This window comes from Oncorhynchus clarkii, chromosome 6 (genome assembly GCF_045791955.1).
Source record: "Oncorhynchus clarkii lewisi isolate Uvic-CL-2024 chromosome 6, UVic_Ocla_1.0, whole genome shotgun sequence".
In the NCBI taxonomy this organism is placed as follows: Eukaryota; Metazoa; Chordata; class Actinopteri; order Salmoniformes; family Salmonidae; genus Oncorhynchus; species Oncorhynchus clarkii.
The window spans coordinates 67,345,072-67,368,872 of record NC_092152.1 but is presented as its reverse complement, the minus strand read 5'-3'; the positions used below and the strand labels follow the sequence as shown (position 1 = coordinate 67,368,872).

The following is a 23,801-nucleotide window of genomic DNA, read 5'->3' as shown; positions in this document are numbered from 1 at the left end:
GTAAAAAGACAGTCACACAATCTACTGTATTTAGTCACTTCTGGTTAGACAGTGTCAGGAAAATTACACAAAAAAGGCATTTTAACTCCTAACAAACTGCATGATAATGTTTTTATTTAAATAGTGAAACTAATATGAAATGTATTTTTTATTTCAAATAACTTGAATCAGCAGTACATGAGTTGTGCTGTCCTAAAAATACATTAGATCAGGGACCCAGGGAAATGTGACCAAATGTTGTCCTAATTTGAACAGATTAACTGTTGACAATCATTTAAAAAAATAATCACAGCACCAATCAAAAGATATCAAATAAATTTACTTCACCGCATTGCTTGCCTCTAATTTTCATCCAAACAGGGACCAAATGTGCCCTTATTAAATAATGAAAGTTGCAATGTCCAAAAACAACCCCATCCCACTTCTGTGATACAGATCTGAAGGGACCAGATGGGATTAAGTTTATGGGGGGCTTCCACCCATCCACTTCCTTCACATCTGTCAACACTGATGGGGTAGGGGCTAGAGAAATTAGCTAGTCAGTGCTTGTTTTCAGGCCAGGCTATGGTACAATCCACTCGAGACACCCACTCTGTTGACCCCAGCTAAGCCTCCATGAGCAGGTGCAGCCGTTGATGGACGATGGCTGAGTTCATGGTCCACAGGAACTCTGTCAGCTCTCCTTTAAGAAAAACTGCAGTACAAACTGCAGTACCTGTCTCTGACCAACAGGAGGCAGAATGTCTGTGTCCTCCTCCCCAATGGCCAGGCAGCCCATACGCTCCTGCACGTCACCGAGGTGGGGAAGGAGTCGAGCAGCAGCTCGACAGAACCCCACACATACCAGCACCACAGCACCTGGAGGAGAAGGACACCTTAAGGTGATGGAGCGGAAGGACAGGTGGAGGCAATGGACGGTTGCCGCGGTTACGCGGGTAAAGGTGGAGAGGGGAAGGAGGAGGGCGTCGCCGGGTCCCATGCGGTGCAGGGAGAGCAGGACGCAGCCCAGCAGGTCTCTCTGATATTGTGGCTCCCCGTCATGCAGAGTGGTGCGGGCCGTAGGTGGTAACGAGGGCTCCGAACGGAACTCCAGCTCCAACCCCCCAGCCTGCTCTTCACAATCCCCCCCAACACGATGCTCTGCCAAAAACTAGACACTTTCTGTTTCCCTTGCCATTGCAGGGAGTGATGTCACATAGGGCTGTCACCTCAGAGAGGATGGAGGTGGTACAAACCATTGGGCAGGAGCTACAGGGAGGGACCAGAGTCCAGGCAGGGCATGCCTGCTCCAATGCTTCATTGAGGTGGTTCAACAAACCCCCATCACAGAATGGTGAGTTCCTGACTACAGGGAGGGTCGCCCCCACTATCACAAACCAGGTGTCCACATGACATTCTGCCAGCGGCCCTGCCAGCACACAGCATGCCCCCTGTGCCCTTCCACCCAGGCAGCGTTGCGGCCCTTCCCAACACGCTCCTTCCAGCCCAGGGCCTGCAGCTCTCTCTTCTGGCCCAGGGGCCTCCGACCCGTAACGCTGCAACACGCTGGGGCCACTGTTACGAGACAACCAGCGGGCCCGCGGCAGAGAACTCACCTACACACAGGAATAGGAAGAACAGCTCAAGCCTGGCTTTAAATTTTTATGCAGAAGTTTGTATTAAACAATTCACTGATACTAAATGACAGATCCACCAAAATGAAATCCAGGATGTGGCTATCAGTCACTGAATATCTCATATTATACTCTTCAAATTATTCTGAAATTGTAGATAATTATTATCCTAGCACTTTATGTCCAACTAATGGTCAAAGGGCATCAGCAAACTTTTAGCATGCTATAGGCTTCGCTATCTACTTTAATTAACTTTGCACATTTGCCACTCTTACCTGGAAGCGCTGCAGGTACTCGTGAGCAGTGCAGTCCCTGATGTTTTCCAGTCGTTGCCTCTGCTTCTCATTGAGGCCCTCAAACTATTTCAGGTTTTCCCCAATCGTCCCTGTCTGTAGGGCATGGAAGTAGGAGCACGCCTGCTCATGTTGCGCCAGGAACGACTGCGGGAGGAGCTGGCTGGGGAATAGGGCTTCACGGGCAGCCAGGTCCGGCCAGAAGTGACGGGTCAGCTTGGACAGCAGGGGCCTCACAACCTTCCTACCATCGTAGTGAAGACAGACGACGTACACCTCAGAGTTCCCTGCTTTGCTGGTGGCCGGTTTGAAGACGCTGACGGAGCGGAAGCAGCAGTTTAACAGGTAGAGCAGGCAGAGGGAGGAGTGCTCGTACAGAGTGAACATCTTTAGTACAAACGAGCCTCCTGGGCCCAGAAGGAAGAGTGCGGCCGCAGCCTCGCAGTAGTGCAATGACGCCACCAGGGCCTCCTGCTCATCTGGGTTCCCCTGGCAGTCAAAGCTCCCGTCCGCCGTCACCACATCAATACTGAGCATGTTACCAACAAAGCCCTGCAGCTCCAGCAGGTGCCTCTGGCTAATGATGACGCTTGTGTTGTCCGAGCCAAAGAACCACCAGGGCAGCGTGTTGGCAATGAGGCGGTCGTCTGTGGTGGTGGTGCCCACTCCGTTGGCCTCATGATAGGGGTTGAGTGTGTTGGCTGCCCAACTCCAGTCCCAGTAGCGCGTGTGCTCGCTAGTTTTGAGGTAGTGGTTCAGAGCGGCAATGAAAGACCCTGGAGCCTTACACAGGTGAACAGTGTTCAGCTCCCCGCTCTGCAACTCCTCCTATGGCAGAAGGTTGAAGGTGCCCAGGATCTCATAGAACGTGCACCAGGCCTGAGTGCAGATCTCGGCATTGGCAGAGGTTCGCACAGTACCAATGACCTTCCCGGCATGGTTGGTGGAATTGGTATGTTGGTGCCAGACTTCCAGATCCTTATCGCTAAGTCGGTTCTTCACCTCATTTAGTGACGTCTTCAGGGTCTGCAGGAGGATGTGGTCCTGGGCCGGGTGTCTCAGTGCTTCGCTGGGGTCAGGGATACACCACTCCCCATTTGCCGGTTTGACATATGTCCTGACTTTATTGAAGAGTTCTCTGACCTCCGCAACCACTTCCGGGTCAAAGGCTTCCACATCGGTGGGCTGCTGTCTGACAGCTTTCCTCCTCGCTCCCCAACTCATCCTCTCCACTGGACACCCTGCAGCAAAAAAACTGATTTGATGACATCCACAACACTATGCAATGCATGCCCTGAAAATGTAGATTATATCTGGTAAATGGATTTTATTTACACCCGTATTTGTTGACTTTTTAGTTTATATGCATTAATGCCCGGTCCCAGTAACTACTGCCGTCACTCTATATATGCATGGGCAGCAGTTGATTACTGATTCATGTGTCCAGCTACATTGTTGTTAATGTGATTTAACTATGATGGAATAGTAGGCCTTGCCTTATGTTAAATGGACATTTGGCAGTGTACATTAATCATTTTCTGGGGCGACAGGTAGCCAAGTGGTTAGAGCATTGGGCCAGTAACAGGTGGATCAAATCCCCGAGCTGACAAGGTACAAATGTGTTGTTCTGCCCCTGAATAAGGCAGTTTACCCACTGTTCCTAGGCAGTCATTGTAAATAAGAATTTGTTCCTAACTGCCTTGCCTAGTTAAAGGTTAAAAAAAATCTCAAGCAACAGGGTGTGTTCGTAAATTCAATCTGGAGTGCCAGAGTACGCTGTAAATTCAGAGCGTTTCACTCTTGGAGCATTCAGAGCGCACACTGGACGCTCTGGCCAAAGAAGAGTAGGGTTGATCCGAACGTTCTGAACTCACTTCCATAACAGGCACACTATTACAACGCTTACGGTTGTTACCTTTTGTTTGTAACTTTAAAAAGTTTACCGCCGTAATAATACTAACTTTGTTCCATGGTCGTAAACTACACAACTCTGATTCCTACCTAGCAAATGATAAATCAGCTAACATCCTCTTTAGCTAAGCACAGCTGGCTTCCCAGCAGACACTTCCCTGCAGCTGTGTGTGGTTTGTCTCGAGATTGAAACAGATGTACCCCCGAATATATATATATATATATATATATATATATATATATATATATTACTTTTTTTGTTTTGTATTCTTCTTCTTCGGTGAGGTTTAACGGCGGTTGGCATTCAATATGTTGCATTACCGCCCCCAAATTAACTATAGATCCATTACACTTTAGGATACTAGATTGAAAAGGGAATCAGAAAAAAATTAAAACATGTATTTTTTTATTACCCCATCAACTAACTTAATACTCATCAAAACCCATCACCTTATTCCACTTCTTTAACCCTCTCTGATCCTACCTCAGGCCAACAGCCTGGGAAGATGAGACACTGCTCCTCAACACACCCTGTAACTCTTCTGAAGTAAAATCTCATATACCCAAATACTTCTCTGCAGTTGCCACCACAACATAAATTTTCTGTGATTTACTTACCATTTCTGCAGTAGAGTTGATAACCATTACTATGAATGCTAAGAAGCTAACCTTACTGAAGCATAACTCACTGATTGGCCTATCTGTCTGTACTGGCACAAATCTACTACTCACTGGGATCCTCTCAGGATCCCTCACCCTTGACCCATCCTCCTCCACTTTATTCACTGCCTCAGCATGACACCCTCTGCACTACTCTGACTCTGGCCACCTCAACCTGCCTCTCTAGCACCAGAGACTCCCGATCCCCAGCAACATGAGCACCCCTACAATTGACAAACAACTTCATCCACCAAATCTTCACAATCCTCAGTCACATGAATCTCCCTCCTACACACTGGGGCAACATGACCATAAACGTTGCTCCTGATTACAGCGCAGTAGATTCTGCACAAAATCTCTAAAAGGATAACTGATATATCCTAAAATCACTTTGTCTGGTAGAGACTGACAATGACTCCACTGTTTCACCATGCTCCCCAATGGGTGTGCGTGGCACCAAACGGCAGGCATCACAAACACCAGGAATGTTCAACTTCAATTGCTACACCTCCAAACTTAACACTACCACATTAATCACTCCTTTCAATAGCCAACACATCAGCCTTCTCATTACTCTCCACAAGCACATGGGTGAGAACCCAGCAAAAGCTTACCACCACTCCCATCCTCTCCAATCCCATTAACAGCAACATCATCTCCTCAAGCAAGTCTCCCCTATCTGACCTCTTTACACTACTCAACACTGCAGCCAAATCAGAGCAGATCACCATTCTGAATGTTTCACCTCCTCCACTCATTTCAAACCTATAATCAAGGCCATCAACTCGGCCCGCATACACTGACACATAATCAGTTAACTGCTTGAATAGTCTAACTTTGTTCTTCTTCTTTAAATGTGTATTGGCGGATTGCAACCATGATGTGCATACACTGCCACCTACTGTACTGGAGTGTGAGGCCATTCAAGGCCACCCTAGTCATCTATTCCTCTTATCTAGCTCTGTGTTTCCACCTACTGTTCTGGAGTGTGAGTTCATTACACTTCTTAGAAAAATTGCAATACCAACTTACCTTATACCCATTAACGCCACCCCAGTTATCACTCCTTTCAACAGTGCCCTAATCCGGGGAATAAAGAAAATCCCAGTACTTGTCCCTAGGCGCTTGGGAAGAAGCGCCCATTCCCTCTGGGTGGTAGAAACAACAAAAAAGTCATCAGGAGTCCACTTCGAGTTACTTTCACCCAACAACAGTCCCCAACCTTTTCTCCAACCAAACCTCAACTCTTTTAATTGCCTCCACATAGGAGATTCGATTGACCACTCTAACCTTTGCCACCTCAATCTCTTTCACCCTTACAGGACACTCCAGGAACTCGGGATCATGATCCCCACCACAATTGCAACACCATTGTCCTTCTACACACCATTCTTCAATATACTCCATCCATCTGCACAAACTTGAAACTTGGCCAAATTCTTTGCAATTTTTACACTGCAATGGTTTGGGGAAGAAAGCTCTTACAGCGAATCTTACATAACCAAGTTTCACATTCGTAGGTAGGTGCTTTTTATAAATAAATAAAACAGGACGACAGACTTTCTTATTTTTTTTCCAATCACCCAGTGGGTAAGGCGCCGGACACCAACTACACCAGAAATTCTCTTCATATACAGTGCCTTGCGAAAGTATTCGGCCCCCTTGAACTTTGCGACCTTTTGCCACATTTCAGGCTTCAAACATAAAGATATAAAACTGTATTTTTTTGTGAAGAATCAACAACAAGTGGGACACAATCATGAATCATGAATCACGACATTTATTGGATATTTCAAACTTTTTTAACAAATCAAAAACTGAAAAATTGGGCGTGCAAAATTATTCAGCCCCCTTAAGTTAATACTTTGTAGCGCCACCTTTTGCTGCGATTACAGCTGTAAGTCGCTTGGGGTATGTCTCTATCAGTTTTGCACATCGAGAGACTAAATTTTTTTCCCATTCCTCCTTGCAAAACAGCTCGAGCTCAGTGAGGTTGGATGGAGAGCATTTGTGAACAGCAGTTTTCAGTTCTTTCCACAGATTCTCGATTGGATTCAGGTCTGGACTTTGACTTGGCCATTCTAACACCTGGATATGTTTATTTTTGAACCGTTCCATTGTAGATTTTGCTTTATGTTTTGGATCATTGTCTTGTTGGAAGACAAATCTCCGTCCCAGTCTCAGGTCTTTTGCAGACTCCATCAGGTTTTCTTCCAGAATGGTCCTGTATTTGGCTCCATCCATCTTCCCATCAATTTTAACCATCTTCCCTGTCCCTGCTGAAGAAAAGCAGGCCCAAACCATGATGCTGCCACCACCATGTTTGACAGTGGGGATGGTGTGTTCAGCTGTGTTGCTTTTACGCCAAACATAACGTTTTGCATTGTTGCCAAAAAGTTCAATTTTGGTTTCATCTGACCAGAGCACCTTCTTCCACATGTTTGGTGTGGCTTGTGGCAAACTTTAAATTACACTTTTTATGGATATCTATAAGAAATGGCTTTCTTCTTGCCACTCTTCCATAAAGGCCAGATTTGTGCAATATACGACTGATTGTTGTCCTATGGACAGAGTCTCCCACCTCAGCTGTAGATCTCTGCAGTTCATCCAGAGTGATCATGGGCCTCTTGGCTGCATCTCTGATCAGTCTTCTCCTTGTATGAGCTGAAAGTTTAGAGGGACGGCCAGGTCTTGGTAGATTTGCAGTGGTCTGATACTCCTTCCATTTCAATATTATCGCTTGCACAGTGCTCCTTGGGATGTTTAAAGCTTGGGAAATCTTTTTGTATCCAAATCCGGCTTTAAACTTCTTCACAACAGTATCTCGGACCTGCCTGGTGTGTTCCTTGTTCTTCATGATGCTCTCTGCGCTTTTAACGGACCTCTGAGACTAACACAGTGCAGGTGCATTTATACGGAGACTTGATTACACACAGGTGGATTGTATTTATCATCATTAGTCATTTAGGTCAACATTGAATCATTCAGAGATCCTCACTGAACTTCTGGAGAGAGTTTGCTGCACTGAAAGTAAAGGGGCTGAATAATTTTGCATGCCCAATTTTTCAATTTTTGATTTGTTAAAAAAGTTTGAAATATCCAATAAATGTCGTTCCACTTCATGATTGTGTCCCACTTGTTGTTGATTCTTCACAAAAAAATACAGTTTTATATCTTTATGTTTGAAGCCTGAAATGTGGCAAAAGGTCGCAAAGTTCAAGGGGGCCGAATACTTTCGCAAGGCACTGTATTCAATGTTAATTTTCATCGTCACCCCTGAGAGGACTCCTTTAACGGGCTCTCTGCTCTGAAGTTCACAGCACAATATTTCTGTTGTATGGATTATTTTGAGAATTACTGCAATCTTACTCTGTTCTACAGAAATCCAATTAATCCGAATAATAGCACTTAAGGTTGTATGCAACCTTAACATACACAAATATCTATCCTCCACTCCAACTTCAGATCATTTCCTTTTTGTTCTATTCTTTGACACTACTGTTGTCCATTCATCTTCACCAATTTCGCTCAACGCACTGCTTGATTCAATCCTGGCATCCACTTCCACTGTCTTCCTCCTAATCGACCACTTCCCATTTTAGGTCTCTCCTTCTTCCGTCATAGTCGTTCTCCATTATTAGGCTATATCTAAGCTTACATCTTATCACTTTTTGCTTTTCCACCATATCCATCTGTATTTTGTGCATTTTATAACCAATAAATCCAGTCTGTGAACCTCATCCAGACAAACACCCACACAAAACCAATAGTTTTAATCCATGTTTGCAACATAACATTTTGAAAAGATTGGATAACGACTACCTTAGGCTGCCTGGTTGGCAATGGGCTGTGCTTGACTTGGTCTGAAATAGGTGTCGGTATTATTTTTGGGTCCCGGTACTGTTTGTATTTAGGTGCTGGAACTTTAAGCCAATATTTAAGGTGTCGGAACTCAAGCTGTAGAACATTTGAGGTGCTAGTACAGTTCCTGTGAGCTTGGGCTCAAGTTAAGCACGGGCAATGGGGCCATTAGGGAAATCCCACACTAAATAGAACTTATCCAGAACCAATTAAGTGAAGTCTGACCTATGTCCTTCTCTGACTGTACCGAACCATTGGGAAACCAGCAATCCACAACTTTACCCCCATCCCCCAACGTCTCAGCCTGAAGAGTGGAGCTGCGGGTGATGTAATGGCCTTAATTTGACATGATAATGGTTCGTTTATTAGTCTGAGAGAACAACATGAGAACTGTGTGCATTCTACCCATACTGCCCTGAGGCGTGTACATCTGTGCTCTGTCTCTCACTATGTTCCCATATTACTACTGCTGTAACTGTGATAAGAGTTAGACATCTTAGAAATTACTACCTTTAGAGACACTTATGCCAGTAATGCCACAATGGGGTCGAAAGAGTTGGAATTATTGTACATTTAAAAACGTTTATTCACTAACCAAAATTATATTGTTTATTTGTGACATGCTTTAGCTTGAGGTAGTCTCAGCCTTCTCTTCACACTTGGAGATGCCATTCTCCTATTCAGACCATTTTGGAAAGTAAACACAAAATTATTTGTGCTAAATTCCTTTATTGCCAAAGTAGACCTGCTAACAAGTTATTTGTCTGCCACTTTCTATTTTTCTTGCTTTATTGTGTTTCCCTCTCTAGAGAGATGTTTCATTCTTCCTCTATAACAATGTGTTTGTAGTTGTCTATGTCAGTGATATCGATGTCTCTTCATGATGTCACTATCATTGTGTGTGTGTGTGTGTTAGAGGGAGCAGTGTGTTGGTACTGTAACACACGACAACAGAGACACTGCTGCTGAATGCTGGGAACAGGGTGGAACTTTTGATGCCGTCATACACTACATGGCCAAAAGTATGTGGATACCTGCTCGTCGAACATCTCATTCCAAAATCATGGGCATTAATATGGAGTTGGTCCCCCTTTGCTGCTATAACAGCCTCAACTATTTTGGGAATGCTTTCCACTAGATGATGGAACATTGCTACAGGAAATTGCTTCCATTCAGCCACAAAAGCATTAGTGAGGTCGGGCACTGATTTTGGGTGATTAGGCCTGGCTCGCAGTCAGCGTTCCAATTAATCCCAAGGGTGGTCGATATGGTTGAGGTCAGAGCTCTGTGCAGGCCAGTGAAGTTCTTCCACACCAATCTCGACTTACCATTTCTGTATGGACCACGCTTTGTGCATGGGGGCATTGCCATGCTGAAACAGGAAAGGGCCTTCCCCAAACTGTTGCCACAAAGTTGGAAGCACAGAATTGTCTAGAATGTCATTGTATGCTGTAGCGTTAAGATTTCCCTTCACTGGAACTAAGGGGCCTGAACCATGACAAACAGCCCCAGACCATTATTCCTCCTCCACCAAACTGTACAGTTGGCACTATGCATTGGGGCAGGTAGCTTTGGTGAAATATACTGTAATTCATCACTCCAGAGAACAGGTCTCCAGAGTCCAATGGCGGAGAACTTTACACCACTCCATCCAACACTTGGCATTGTACATGATGATCTTAGGCTTTTGTGCGGCTGTTTGGCCATGGAAACCCATTTCATTAAGATCCTGACGAACAGTTATTGTGCCGAATTTGCTTCCAGAGACAGTTTGGAACTTGGTAGTGAGTGTTGAGGACAGATGATTTTTACTGTCCCATTCTGTGAGCTTGTGTGACCTACCACTTCACGGCTGAACCGTTGTTGCTCCTAAATGTTTCCACTTCACAATAACAGCACTTACAGTTGACCGGGGCAGCTGTAGCAGGGCAGAAATTTGACGAACTGACTTGTTGGAAAGAAGGCATCCTATGACGGTGTCATGTTGCAAGTCCCTGAGCGTTTCAGTTTTATACCTGTCAGCAAAGAGTGTGGCTGAAATAACCAAATCCACAAATTTGAAGGGGTGTCCACATACTTTTGTATATATGGTGTATTTTAATGTAGTGGCAGCAAGAGACAAACACACGTTCCATCTGCTCGGCAGTTTTCTTTCCCCCAATGATTGTGAACATCCGATTACATCTGATTAGAAAGCACCGAGCTTTAAGTGTCTTCTAACTGTCAACTCAATTACTGAATAACAGCCTGAGAGAGGCAGAAATAGAGGGAGAGAATGATGGAGAGGGGGGGTGCCAGTTGAAAACACTGCAATATTTTTTAGTAGTTCAAGTACACACTGGTTGTGTGTGATGTCTGCAACGTGCTGTACTGTAGTTGGGGCCCAGCTGGGCTTATTGGTGTGTGTCACACATCCCCATTAGGTGAGAATTTTGGCTTGGATGCAGAAAGTACTGGAGGCTGTGTGTGTGTGTGTGTGTTTGTGCATATGAGTGCTTGTATGTATTCATCTGCTGTGAATACATGTACACTGAGTATACAAAACATTAGGAACACTGGCTCTCTACATGAAATAGACTGACCAGGTGAATCCAGCTGAAAGCTATGATCGCTTATTGATGTCACTTGCTAAATCCACTTAAATCAGTGTAGATGAAGGGGAGGAGACAGGTTAAAGAAGGATTTCTAAGTCTTGAGACAATTGAGACATGGATTGCGTATGGGTGCCATTCAGAGGGTGAACCATTTAAGTGCCTTTGAACAGGGTATGGTAGTAGATGCCAGGCTTTTGTGTCAAGAACTGCAACACTGCTGGGTTTTTCAAGCTCAACAGTTTCCCGTGTGTATCAACAATGGTCCACCAACCAAAGGACATTCCAACACACTTTCGACACCTTTTAGAGTCCACCCCTTGACAAATTGAGGCTGTTCTGATGGGGGGTGGATCTCAATATTAGGAAGGTGTTCCTAATGTTTGGTATACTCACTGTATTTCATGCACATACTGTAGATTATGTATTTTGTGTTTACTTCCTGTTATCCCAGCTTCCAGTTATTCCATAACTATTCGAGAAACACTGATGAGCTTCCCGCAGGGACAGCAATCCCTCTCATTACCAATGATGGACGGAGCAGCAGTGAAACGATAATTGCAATATCTGCCACAGATTACAGCGTTATTATTTTTTCTCTAAATTAACCTATTAACATACAGCCTTCAAAAACAAAAAAACCTAGAAATAGAAGCAGAGAGTTGCTCCTTGATGGTGCCTTCTATTGTATAATCAATCTCTTCATCTGCGGTACAGTCTTGTTTTGAAAATGCACTTTAATCGAGCTCTGATGTGTGTTTTAGATACCTCAGGCAGTATAGAGCAATGCAGTGTAGGTTATGATAGCCTGCTTGTGCTTGGATCACAGGGCAATCTGTCAGCGACTAGGTACAGAATTGTATATTTGAAACACCCGTACAATCTTCAAATCACACAAAATTCAACACACACACATAGACACACACGCTTCAAGTATTCCCACACAGTCTGACAGCAAGATAACAAAGCAAATGATGTGTGACTAAGAGGATTAAAAGTGTTTCTGATTGATCATCTGAGCAGTGTTTCCCTCTCAGTCACTCCCTGTCAGTAAAGATCTGGGGGGAAAAACGCACAAACTTCAATCTCCTCTCCTTCCGTTTGAGCCATAGTAATCATTAACATATTCTACCGTCAGCTTGCGAGCTATCAGAGCTGTGTGTGTTCGTGATCTTGTGCTGCCACTGTCACATTGATTGACGGTCTGTTCCATTGTCTTCCTGTTTAATTTACATAACAGTATCCAGTAATTATTAAATTGTCTTCAAATAGTGCCACTTTATTGAATTTAAGGAATTTATAGGCAGATGTAATGATGTTACACTGTAGTGAATGTGTATAAGGTTTAAAGGCTGTGTGCGTGTGTGTTGTCAGCAGCCTGATCTGTGGTTTCGGCCTATGTCTCTCTATGCATAGATACAGTACATTCCTCATTTCCCCCCTCTGTCACATAACTCATTCACACACCGACTCACAGACATGCTTCACACTCTGCTATAACTCCTGAGTCTGACGTTGGTTTACACTAAAACAGTCATATTCAGCATCTACACCGCACCATCACTGATATACCAGTACTCACAGCTGGGATAGAGGGAGGTCAGTGGGGAGGGAGAGTGGGAGAGAAGAAGAGAAGCAGAGCAACAAAAAAATAAATACAGTACAAAGGGACAGAAAACGTAAGTGTTTCCATATGTTCTGTCATTCAGAGGAGCAGTCTTAATTTACAATGTCTCATTGTAGAAGAACTCATTCAGTCTTCCTGCCTTTGTCCCTATGAAACACTGCTCCCTGCCCCCTGCCACAGCTCTGCAACATGACACACTGCAAGCTGACTGGACTGTAGCTGCATATCTGTTGTGATTAGTTGTGATGGCCACAAAGGAAGAATAATTTATGAATGCACATACATGCCCATGCATACATAAATACATAGATCAACTTTCCCATCCGAACATACTATAGATACATTCATTTTATGCTTTTGGATGAGTGAAGTACATCTCAAACTATTTCAGAAAACAACAAATCTGATAAACAAGGGTCATATTCTCCATACTGAATACGTTTGAGATACAAGCAAATCAAGTTGGTTATGTGCCTTACTTGGGGTGGCAGGGTAGCCTAGTGGTTAGAGCATTGGACGAGTAACCAAAATGGTTGCAAGTTCAAATCTTGCAAGGTACAAATCTGTCATTCTACCCCTGAACAGGCTGTTAACCTGCTGTCATTGAAAATAATAATTTGTTCTTTAACTGACTTGCCTAGTCAAATAAACATTTTTATTCTAGACTTCTGGCTCCCATAAACCTCAACTTTAAAAACATGATTAACCTCAAACAGAACCCGGATACAATCATAATAATGTTGATAATGACAGAGCTGGTGATTTTGGTGGTTCTGATGGATCTGTGGACGATCTCCATATGGTAGTGCTCTGTCCAAAAATGAAGGCGCCAACAATTACAGTAATCACACCCCACACAGTGCACACCACCCTTCAGACAGGGAGAGAAAGAGATAGAGAGATAGAGGGACAAAGGAGAAAGAAATGGGTGCAATCAGGGACATTCGTGAATGTTTACAATAGTAACATAATATTATGCAATTTATTGGACCAAACCTTCAGTTAACTTATGTTTAATGGGCAGTTTGTGATTAAATTCAACACCAACAGGTGATCTCTTAACTTCAAACTACTCAACTCACCTGACTCTGGGCGACACAGGCTCTGACTACATAGTGAATACCAGGCAAAGCCCTGCAACACATATCTCAATGTTAGTTGACAAGTTTTACACAAACACAGGATCAGCTCAACACAGGAACGCTTGTGAATCACAAACAACCTCAGACACATGCCTACACACACACTTTGTTTTATACCAGGAAAGGTAAAGAAGTCACTGATTCCTCCGATAACACTGATGACCTCACTCATGTCAGGGACGAACATGGCGATGAGGAGGGTGACTGTGATCCAGATGACAGTCAGAATCACCCTGCAGCGGTTCTCAAACGAGTGTGTGACCCCACCGTGCTGACAGCGACGAATTTGCAACATCAGGTCCAGAATGACAGACCTGTGCAATGAACATACATTTACACACAGACTCAGTTACATGGTAACACACAAAAACAACTGCTTGTGCTGTCCAAGTGGAGCCCTACCTTCCCAACAGAAGTATAATTGGATAGATGGTGATGATTGATATTCCAAATAGCAGTCTGGCAATGATCATGACCACATAATTTCCAGGATATGACAGAATATCAGCCGCCACTGTACGGCCAAATGTCAGGAAGCCAAAGATGCCTGAGAACAGAGAAAGGGATATGGCTGACAGCCTGTCTTGCCTGACAGCTCCCACAATAGCTCCTACAACAGCTGGACATCAGGTCCTGTTTGAATACTTTCTTGTATCCTTAAATCCATCCTTATTTCCTTGAGGAATTCATGCTCAACGCTAAAACCATCCAACTTCACCAATTTTTCATTGTATTTTTTTATTTCACCTTTATTTAACCAGGTAGGCTAGTTGAGAACAAGTTCTCATTTGCAACTGCGACCTGGCCAAGATAAAGCAAAGCAGTGTGACACAGACAACAACACAGAGTTACACATGGAGTAAACAATAAACAAGCCAATAACACAAACAAGTCAATGACACAGTAGAGAAAAGAAAGTCTATATACAGTGTGTGTAAAAGGCATGAGGAGGTAGGCAATAAATAGGCCATAGGAGCGAATAATTACAATTTAGCAGATTAACACTGGAGTGATAAATGAGCAGATGATGATGTGCAAGTAGAGATACTGGTGTGCAAAAGAGCAGAAAAGTAAATAAAATAAAAACAGTATGGGGATGAGGTAGGTAGATTGGGTGGGCTATTTACAGATGAACTATATACAGCTGCAGTGGTGAGGGAAATAAAAGTCTCCAACTTCAGCGATTTTTGCAATTCGTTCCAGTCACTGGCAGCCTAGAACTGGAAGGAAAGGCGGGCAAATGAGGTGTTGGCTTTGGGGATAATCAGTGAGATATACCTGCTGGAACGTGTGTTGTTATCGTGACCAGTGAACTGAGATAAGGCGGAGCTTAACCTAGCATAGACTTATAGATGACCTGGAGCCAGTGGTCGGTCTGGCGACGAATATGTAGCGAGGGCCAGCCGACTAGAGCATACAGGTCGCAGTGGTATAAGGTGATTTGGTAACAAAACGGATGGCACTGTGATAGACTGCATCCAGTTTGCTGAGTATCAAATCAAATGTATTTATATGGCCCTTCGTACATCAGCTGATATCTCAAAGTGCTGTACAGAAACCCAGCCTAAAACCCCAAACAGCAAGCAATGATGGTGTAGAAGCACGGTGGCTAGGAAAAACTCCCTAGAAAGGCCAAAACCTAGGGAGAAACCTAGAGAGGATCCAGGCTATGTGGGGTGGCAAGTCCTCTTCTGGCTGTGCCGGGTGAAGATTATAACAGAACATGGCCAAGATGCCATGCGCCAACCCAGACAGGAAGATCACATCAGTGACTCAACCCACTCAAGTGACGCACACCTCCTAGGGACGGTATGAAAGAGCCCTAGTAAGCCAGTGACTCAGCCCCTGTAATAGGGTTAGAGGCAGAGAATCCCAGTGGAAAGAGGGGAACCGGCCAGGCAGAGACAGCAAGGGCGGTTCGTTTCTCCAGAACCTTTCCGTTCACCTTCACACTCCTGGGCCAGACTACACTCAATCATATGACCCACTGAAGAGATGAGTCTTCAGTAAAGACTTAAAGGTTGAGACCGAGTCTGCGTCTCTCACATGGGTAGGCAGACCATTCCATAAAAATGGAGCTCTATAGGAGAAAGCACTGCCTCCAGCTGTTTGCTTAGAAATTCTAGGGACAATTAGGAGGCCTGCGTCTTGTGACCGTACGTGTAGGTATGTACGGCAGGACCAAATCAGAGAGATAGGTAGGAGCAAGCCCATGTAATGCTTTGTAGGTTAGCAGTAAAACCTTGAAATCAGCCCTTGCCTTGACAGGAAGCCAGTGTACGGAGGCTAGCACTGGAGTAATATGATCAAATGTTTTGGTTCTAGTAAGAATTCTAGCAGCCTGTTTTTAGCACTAACTGAAGTTTATTTAGTGCTTTATCCGGGTAGCCGGAAAACAAAAGCATGGATACATTTTTCTGCATCATTTCTGGACAGAAAGTTTCTGATTTTTGTAATGTTACGTAGATGGAAAAAAGCTGTCCTTGAAACAGTCTTGATATGTTCTTCAAAAGAGAGATCAGGGTCCAGAGTAACACCGAGGTCCTTCACAGTTTTATTTGAGACGACTGTACAACCATTAAGATTAATTGTCAGATTCAACAGAAGATCTCTTTGTTTCTTGGGACCTAGAACAAGCATCTTTGTTTTGTCCGAGTTTAAAAGTAGAACGTTTGCAGCCATCCACTTCCTTATGTCTGAAACACATGCTTCTAGCGAGGGCAATTTTGGGGCTTCACCATGTTTCATTGAAATGTACAGCTGTGTGTCATGCGCATAGCAGTGAAGGTTAACATTATGTTTTCGAATGACATCCCCAAGGGGTAAAATATATAGTGAAAACAATAGCGGTCCTAAAACGGAACCTTGAGGAACACTGAAATTCACAGTTGATTTGTCAGAGGACAAACCATTCACAGAGACAAACTGAACTGGTGATCGATGGTATCAAAAGCAGCACTAAGGTCTAGGAGCATGAGGACAGATGCAGAGCCTCGGTCTGACGCCATTAAAAGGTAATTTACCACCTTCACAAGTGCAGTCTCAGTGCTATGATGGGGTCTAAAACCAGACTGAAGCATTTCGTATACATTGTTTGTCTTCAGGAAGGCAGTGAGTTGCTGCGCAACAGCCTTTTCTAAAATTTTAGAGGAATGGAAGATTCGATATAGGTCGATAGTTTTTAAAATATTTTCTGGGTCAAGGTTTGGCTTTTTCAAGAGAGGCTTTATTACTGCCACTTTTAGTGAGTTTGGTACACATCCGGTGGATAGAGAGCCGTTTATTATGTTCAACATAGGAGGGCCAAGCACAGGAAGCAGCTCTTTCAGTAGTTTAGTTGGAATAGGGTCCAGTATGCAGCTGGAAGGTTTAGAGGCCATGATTATTTTCATCATTGTGTCAAGGGATATAGTACTAAAACACTTGAGTGTCTCTCTTTATCCTAGGTCCTGGCAGAGTTGTGCAGACTCAGGACAACTGAGCTTTGAAGGAATACGCAGATTTAAAGAGGAGTCCGTAATTTGCTTTCTAATAATCATGATCTTTTCCTCAAAGAAGTTCATGAATTTATCACTGCTGAAGTGAAAGCCATCCTCTCTTGGGGAATGCTGCTTTTTAGTTAGCTTTGCGACAGTATCAAAAAGGAATTTCGGATTGTTCTTATTTTCCTCAATTAAGTTGGAAAAATAGAATGATTGAGCAGCAGTAAGGGCTCTTCGATACTGCACGGTGCTGTCTTTCCAAGCTAGTCGGAAGACTTCCAGTTTGGTGTGGCGCCATTTCCATTCCAATTTTCTGGAAGCTTGCTTCAGAGCTCGGGTATTTTCTGTGTACCAGGGAGCTAGTGTCTTATGAGAAATGTTTTTAGTTTTTAGGGGTGCAACTGCATCTAGGATATTGAGTAGAGTGTTGGAAGCTATTTTGTAGATGACATCGCCAAAGTCGAGGATCGGTAGGATAGTCAGTTTTACTAGGGTAAGTTTGGCGGCGTGAGTGAAGAAGTCTTTTTTGCGAAATAGAAAGCCGATTCTAGATTTGATTTTGGATTGGAGATGTTTAATATGAGTCTGGAAGGAGAGTTTACAGTCTAGCCAGACACCTAGGTATTTATAGTTGTCCACATATTCTAGGTCGGAACCGTCCAGGGTGGTGATGCTAATCGGGCGGGCGGGTGCGGGCAGTGAACGGTTGAAAAACATTAATTTGGTTTTACTAGTGTTTAAGAGCAGCTGGAGGCCACGGAAGGAGCGTTGTATGGCATTGAAGCTAGTTTGGAGGTTAGTTAGCACAGTGTCCAGGGAAGGGCCAGAAGTATACAGAATGGTGTCGTCTGTGTAGAGGTGGATCAGGGAATCGCCCGCAACAAGGGCGACATCATTGATATATACAGAGAAAAGAGTCGGCCCGAGAATTGAACCCTGTGGTTTCCCCATAGAGACTGCCAGACAACATTCCCTCCGATTTGACACACTGAACTCTGTCTGCAAAGTAGTTGGTGAACCAGGCGAGACAGTCGTCAGAAACACCAAGGCTATTGAGTCTGCCGATAAAAATACAGTGATTGACAGAGTCGAAAGCCTTGGCCAGGTCGATGAAGACGGCTGCACAGTACTGTCTTTTATCGATGGCGGTTATGATATCGGCTGTTGGCCGGGGTTGGAGTAGCCAGGAGGAAGGCATGGCCAGCCGTTGAGAAATGCTTATTGAAATTTTGGATTATCATGGATGTATCAGTGGTGACCGTGTTACCTAGCCTCAGTGTAGTGAGCAGCTGGCAGGAGGTGCTCTTGTTCTCCATGGACCTTACAGTGTCCCAAAACCGGGGTGGAGATAGAGCTACAGGATGCGAATTTCTGCTTGAAAAAGCTAGCCTTTGCTTTCCTGACTGACTGCGTGTATTGGTTCCTGACTTCCCTGAACAGTTGCATATCATGGGGACTATTCGATGCTATGGCAGTCCGCCACAGGATGTTTTTGTGCTGGTCAAGGGCAGTCAGGTCTGGAGTGAATATATAGGGCTATATCTATTCTTAGTTCTGCATTTTTTGAACGGGGCATGCTTATCTAAGATTGTGAGGAAATTACTTTTAAAGAATGACCAGGCATCCTCGACTGACGGGATGAGGTCCATATCCTTCCAGGATACCCGGGCCAGGTCAATTAGAAAGGCCTGCACACAGAAATGTTTTAGGGAGCATTTGAAAGTGATGAGGGGTGGTCGTTTGACCGCGGACCCATAGCGGATACAGGCAATGAACTTGGAGGGCAAGTTTGTCAGGATAATGTCTATGAGAGTGCTCATGTTTACGGATGATCAGTGATTACTTCAAGGAAGGAGGGATCCTTCCATGATTGACAGGCCAGCTCATCTGTAAGGGTGTAGATGAGCAGGCAGAAGAACATAGAGATCACAGACATGATCACCCAATGGGAGAGCTTCTTGTTCTCCATGCTGCTGTAGATGGCTATACAGGCCTCATGGCACTGCAACACACATTCATATACTGTACATTCTAATAATACACAAATAGAGTATAGGTGTTGTGGCAGTGTAACACACACACAAGCAAAATGCATAACCCTATAGTACAGATACTGCCTCCAGACTTCAAACAGTTAAAAGTTTGTTCTGTACCTGGAAGCCAAAACAGATGTTGGGGACGACGATGAACATTGATACCCATGAATCTATTCTAGAAAACATAGAAGACAGAGAATAACAGATTAGCACACACAACATATGCACAAGTATACTCATAAATGTACTTGCCAAAGAAACACGTGCACACAAACACACATATAAATACATACGCACACTCACACAAACCAACTCACACCAGACCCTTCACTGTGCTCTGGGGTAACGACGGCTGAATGTTCGTCCATCATGTAGTATATGACGATGACAGGCACACAGAGATACAGTTGAAGTTGGAAGTTTACATACACAAAATGATGTCATGGCTTTAGAAGCTTCTGATAGGCTAATTTACATCATTTGAGTCAATTGGAGGTGTACCTGTGGATGTATTTCAAGGACTACCTTCAAGTGCCTCTTGGCTTGACATCATGGGAAAAATCAAAAGAAATCAGTCAAGACCTCAGAAAAAATGGTTGTCCTCCACAAGTCTGGTTCATCCTTGGGAGCAATTTCTAAACGCCTGAAGGTACCACTTCCATCTGTACAAACAATTGTACGCAAGTATAAACACCATGGGACCACGCAGCCGTCATACCGTTCAGGAAGGAGACGCATTCTGTCTCCTAGAGATGAGCGTACTTCAATCCCAGAACAACAGTAAAGGACCTTGTGAAGATGCTGGAGGAAACAGGTACAAATGCAAACCATGTTCCCCATCAGTGTTACAGTGAAATGGAAACCACTAGACTAGATGGAAACCACGGGAACCGTGCCCCACTCTGATTCATATCGCTTGATTTCTAATGATAGTTGTCGATTATATCGACTAATTGCAATTGTATCGGGTGCCTGTTTTGTGGTTATCAGCTCATTGTCCAGTTATATGAAGAACGGTGACAGGCAGCGGCAAGTATAGGAACAGAGGAGCGACATTCGTCTAGAATTCTGGTTGACTCCGACTACACAGAGGCCAACTAAGGGTAGAATATGCTCAAAGGAATTCGGCGTTAGAATGACAGGTGCCAACAGCAAACAATATCACAGTAGCACATAGGATAACGGGCCGCGTGACGCATGCTGACAGCGCACCTGACAACTGTATGGTTTAATGTGGCTTATTTGGATGATCTAGTATCCTGTTGCCATCCTTACAAAAATACAATTAATTGTATGATCAGCAGGTAAAAGCTTGTGATTTACAATTACAAGTTGTAAGTTTTGACAGATGGAGTACCCTCCTTGTTTGTAATGTAAACTTTAGGATCAAGAGCAGGTCAGAGTGTCAACTCTCAGGTGCAGCTCACAAATAACATGCAGCATAGGGCTGTCGGACAATAGAGAATACATTCTCTCAGGTTCTCCTCTTTCATTGTGTGTGGTATCCAATGCACCTGATAGGAGAAGATGCAGGTGCTGTCTGGAGCTTCAACATCTACATCTTCCAAGTCAGGGAGATCATGTGGAGAGTCAAGTGACCTTTAGTCAAGGGACAAGGCTTTAGTGCTCTAAATTAAGGTTAGAATCCAGATCAAAATTATATGAGTCTAGGGCAGTCTGTGCTTTTGGATAAGACGCTGATGGAGAGGGATAATCTTTTTGCTGATAATGTAAATGAGTACATTAGCAGTTTAAAAAAAATCACATTACATGTAACTGATTACATGTAATCAGTTACTCTCCAACCCTGATCTATGATCACCTCAGCTGTCAGAGTTTGGCTGGCCACATACTGACCACTCTCTAACTTCTCCCTTTTCTGTAGTTGATTTCTTTCGCAATGATACCGTACAGGTAGACTTCCAGTCATTGTGCTAACACTAGTTAGCATTGACTTGTGAAACTACCTGCTCTTCATACTGCATGCAGAGACATAAAAATGATATCTATGAGTTCATCTGACTCTGGTTAAGTAGGAGAAGGGCTTAAATGCCATTATTTCGCAGTATCATTACTTTATTCTGCTGCTGTGCTTGTTCTCCCTCTGGCTGACCTCTCACCCTCTTGTTGCTAGCTCTCTAGCTGATCTCTGTCCAGATCCTCTCTTTCCGGATGCAAATGTATATGAGTGTGTGTGTGTGTGTTTGGCATATATATCCTACAGTGCATAAAGTTTCACTTTGCATCTTTTATTAAGGTTTGAATTTTTCATTCAACTCTTCCATTTCTGTCTCCAATGGGAGACAGGTCCCTCGGGATCGGAGAACCCCTTGTTCACCATCTGCACGCGTGTGTTCTTCTTGTCGGGAGCCTCCAGGGGATTGTCTACATGCCAGCCGTACATAGACGATGAGAGGACAGGCACCCGCCTACCCCTTTCCTGGTACAGCAGGACAAAATGCTTAATCAATCATTGACATCAATAACAGTCAGTAAGAGTTCTAAGTGGACTGGCAAAAATGAAGGGACATCATCAGAAAGATTATGGCCCAGAGAGGAAGCTTTGTAAGTACTTACCTCCTTATTAATGTTCTGTGTAAGGTTCACAGCCTTGTCATCATGTGACACTTTGGGCTCATACCCCTCCCTGAGATGGAACACTGCATTATAAACCCTTCCTTGCTCCTCACTCTGGGTACACAAAAAAACTGTGATTAACAGTTGGCTAATGCCATCATTGGAGGTAGTAGTGTCCCTGGAAGCATATTTTAGAGGAAGTAGTGCCATATAGCTTAACTACAGGAGTACTGGTTCAAAACAAGACCTGCCCCGGATGTAATCTCCCTAGATGACTACCGTCACGTAGCACTCGGTAGCCATGAAGTGCTTTGAAAGGCTGGTCATGATTCATGGTCATGGTTGTGAAAACTTAAAATCGGCTCTAATTAATCGGCCATTCCGATTAATCGGTCGACCTCTAGTAGTGTGTACGGTCCAATATATCACTGGGCCCAAGCTTCCTCCCATCCAGGACCTATATACTAGGCGATGTCAGAGGAAGGCCCAAAAAATTGTCAAAGACTCCAGTCACCCAAGTTATAGACTGTAAGACTGCTGAACAATTAATCAATTGGCCACCCGGACTACCTACATGTAGAAATTACCTCGACTAACCTGTACCCCCACACATTGACTCGGGACCGGTACCCCTGTATATAGCCTCGTTATTGTTATGTACTTTTATTGTGTCCATTATTTTTTTCTTTATTTGGTAAATATTTAACTTTATTGGCTAAGGCACTGACTTTCCCATGTTTACTGCAACTCATATCAGATGAGAATAATACAATGTGGTGCAATTATGTAGGCCTAGGCGGATATTTTATGTTTCATAGCAATGCATTTGATTTACCTCTGGTAACATGTGCTGGAAATAAAAGGAACCGGACACTGCGACAAGCTCCCTTTGCGGGAAGCTTCGTGCCCACATGCTCGTGTTGCCCCCTTCTGTCTTGCTCATGTCACTGCACTAGCGTGGAAGCCTTGATATAGGTGTCTTCATAGAAAGCTAAGCTTTTAAAATAGACCTCTCAATTGAAAAGGTTCACACAACTCTCACTATGTAGCTTATGACATCAGTTGTTTAAAAAAAGTTGAGTTGATTCTGTTACAAATGTTGTGTGTTCCTGCTGACTCTATCTTAGCCTACAATAAATGTAGTTTAAATCAAATCACATTTATTTATGTAGCCCTTCTTACATCAGCTGATATATCAAAGTGCTGTACAGAAACCCAGCCTAAAACCCCAAACAGCAAGCAATGCAGGTGTAGAAGCACAGTGGCTAGGAAAAACTAACTAGAAAGGCCAAAACCTAGGGAGGAACCAGGCTATGGGGGGGGGGGGGGGGGGGGCAGTCCTCTTCTGGCTGTGCCAGGTGGAGATTATAACAGAACATTGCCAAGATGTTCAAATGTTCATAAATGACCAGCATGGTCAAATAATAGCAATCACAGTGAACAGTTGAAACTGGAGCAGCAGCACGGCCAGGTGGACTGAGGACAACAAGGAGTCATCATGCCAGGTAGTCCTGGGGCATGGTCCTAGGGCTCAGGTCCTACAAGAGAGAATTAGAGAGAGCATAATTAAATTAACACAGGACACCGGATAAGACAGGAAAAATACTCCAGATATAACAGACTGACCCTAGCCCCCCGACACATAAACTACTGCAGCATAAATACTGGAGGCTGAGACAGGAGGGGTCAGGAGACACTGTGGCCCCATCCGATGATACCCCAAGACAGGGCCAAACAGGCAGGAGATAACCCCACCCACTTTGCCAAAGCACAGCCCCCACACCACTAGAGGGATATCTTCAACCACCAACTTACCATCCTGAGACAAGGCCGAGTACAGCCCCCACGGCACAACCCCCACGGCACAACCCCAGGGGGGGCGCCAACCCAGACAAGAAGACCACGTCAGTTTAGACAGTACAAAGATTCTTTACACTATACAGCTTGTCCTAAATTAAGCAAACTATTAGAATTTTAACAACAAGCAAATGGCGGAGCGATTTCTGCA

The 23,801-nt window shown here is 44.1% G+C and overlaps 2 pseudogenes; both read right to left on the bottom strand.

Moving 5' to 3' along the window:
• Positions 1-605: 605 nt before the first annotated feature.
• On the bottom strand, positions 606-3,130 carry LOC139412189 (cap-specific mRNA (nucleoside-2'-O-)-methyltransferase 2-like; annotated as a pseudogene).
• A 10,155-nt stretch (positions 3,131-13,285) lies between these two features.
• LOC139412429 (putative sodium-coupled neutral amino acid transporter 8) lies at positions 13,286-22,120 on the bottom strand (annotated as a pseudogene).
• Between the last annotated feature and the right edge of the window lie 1,681 nt (positions 22,121-23,801).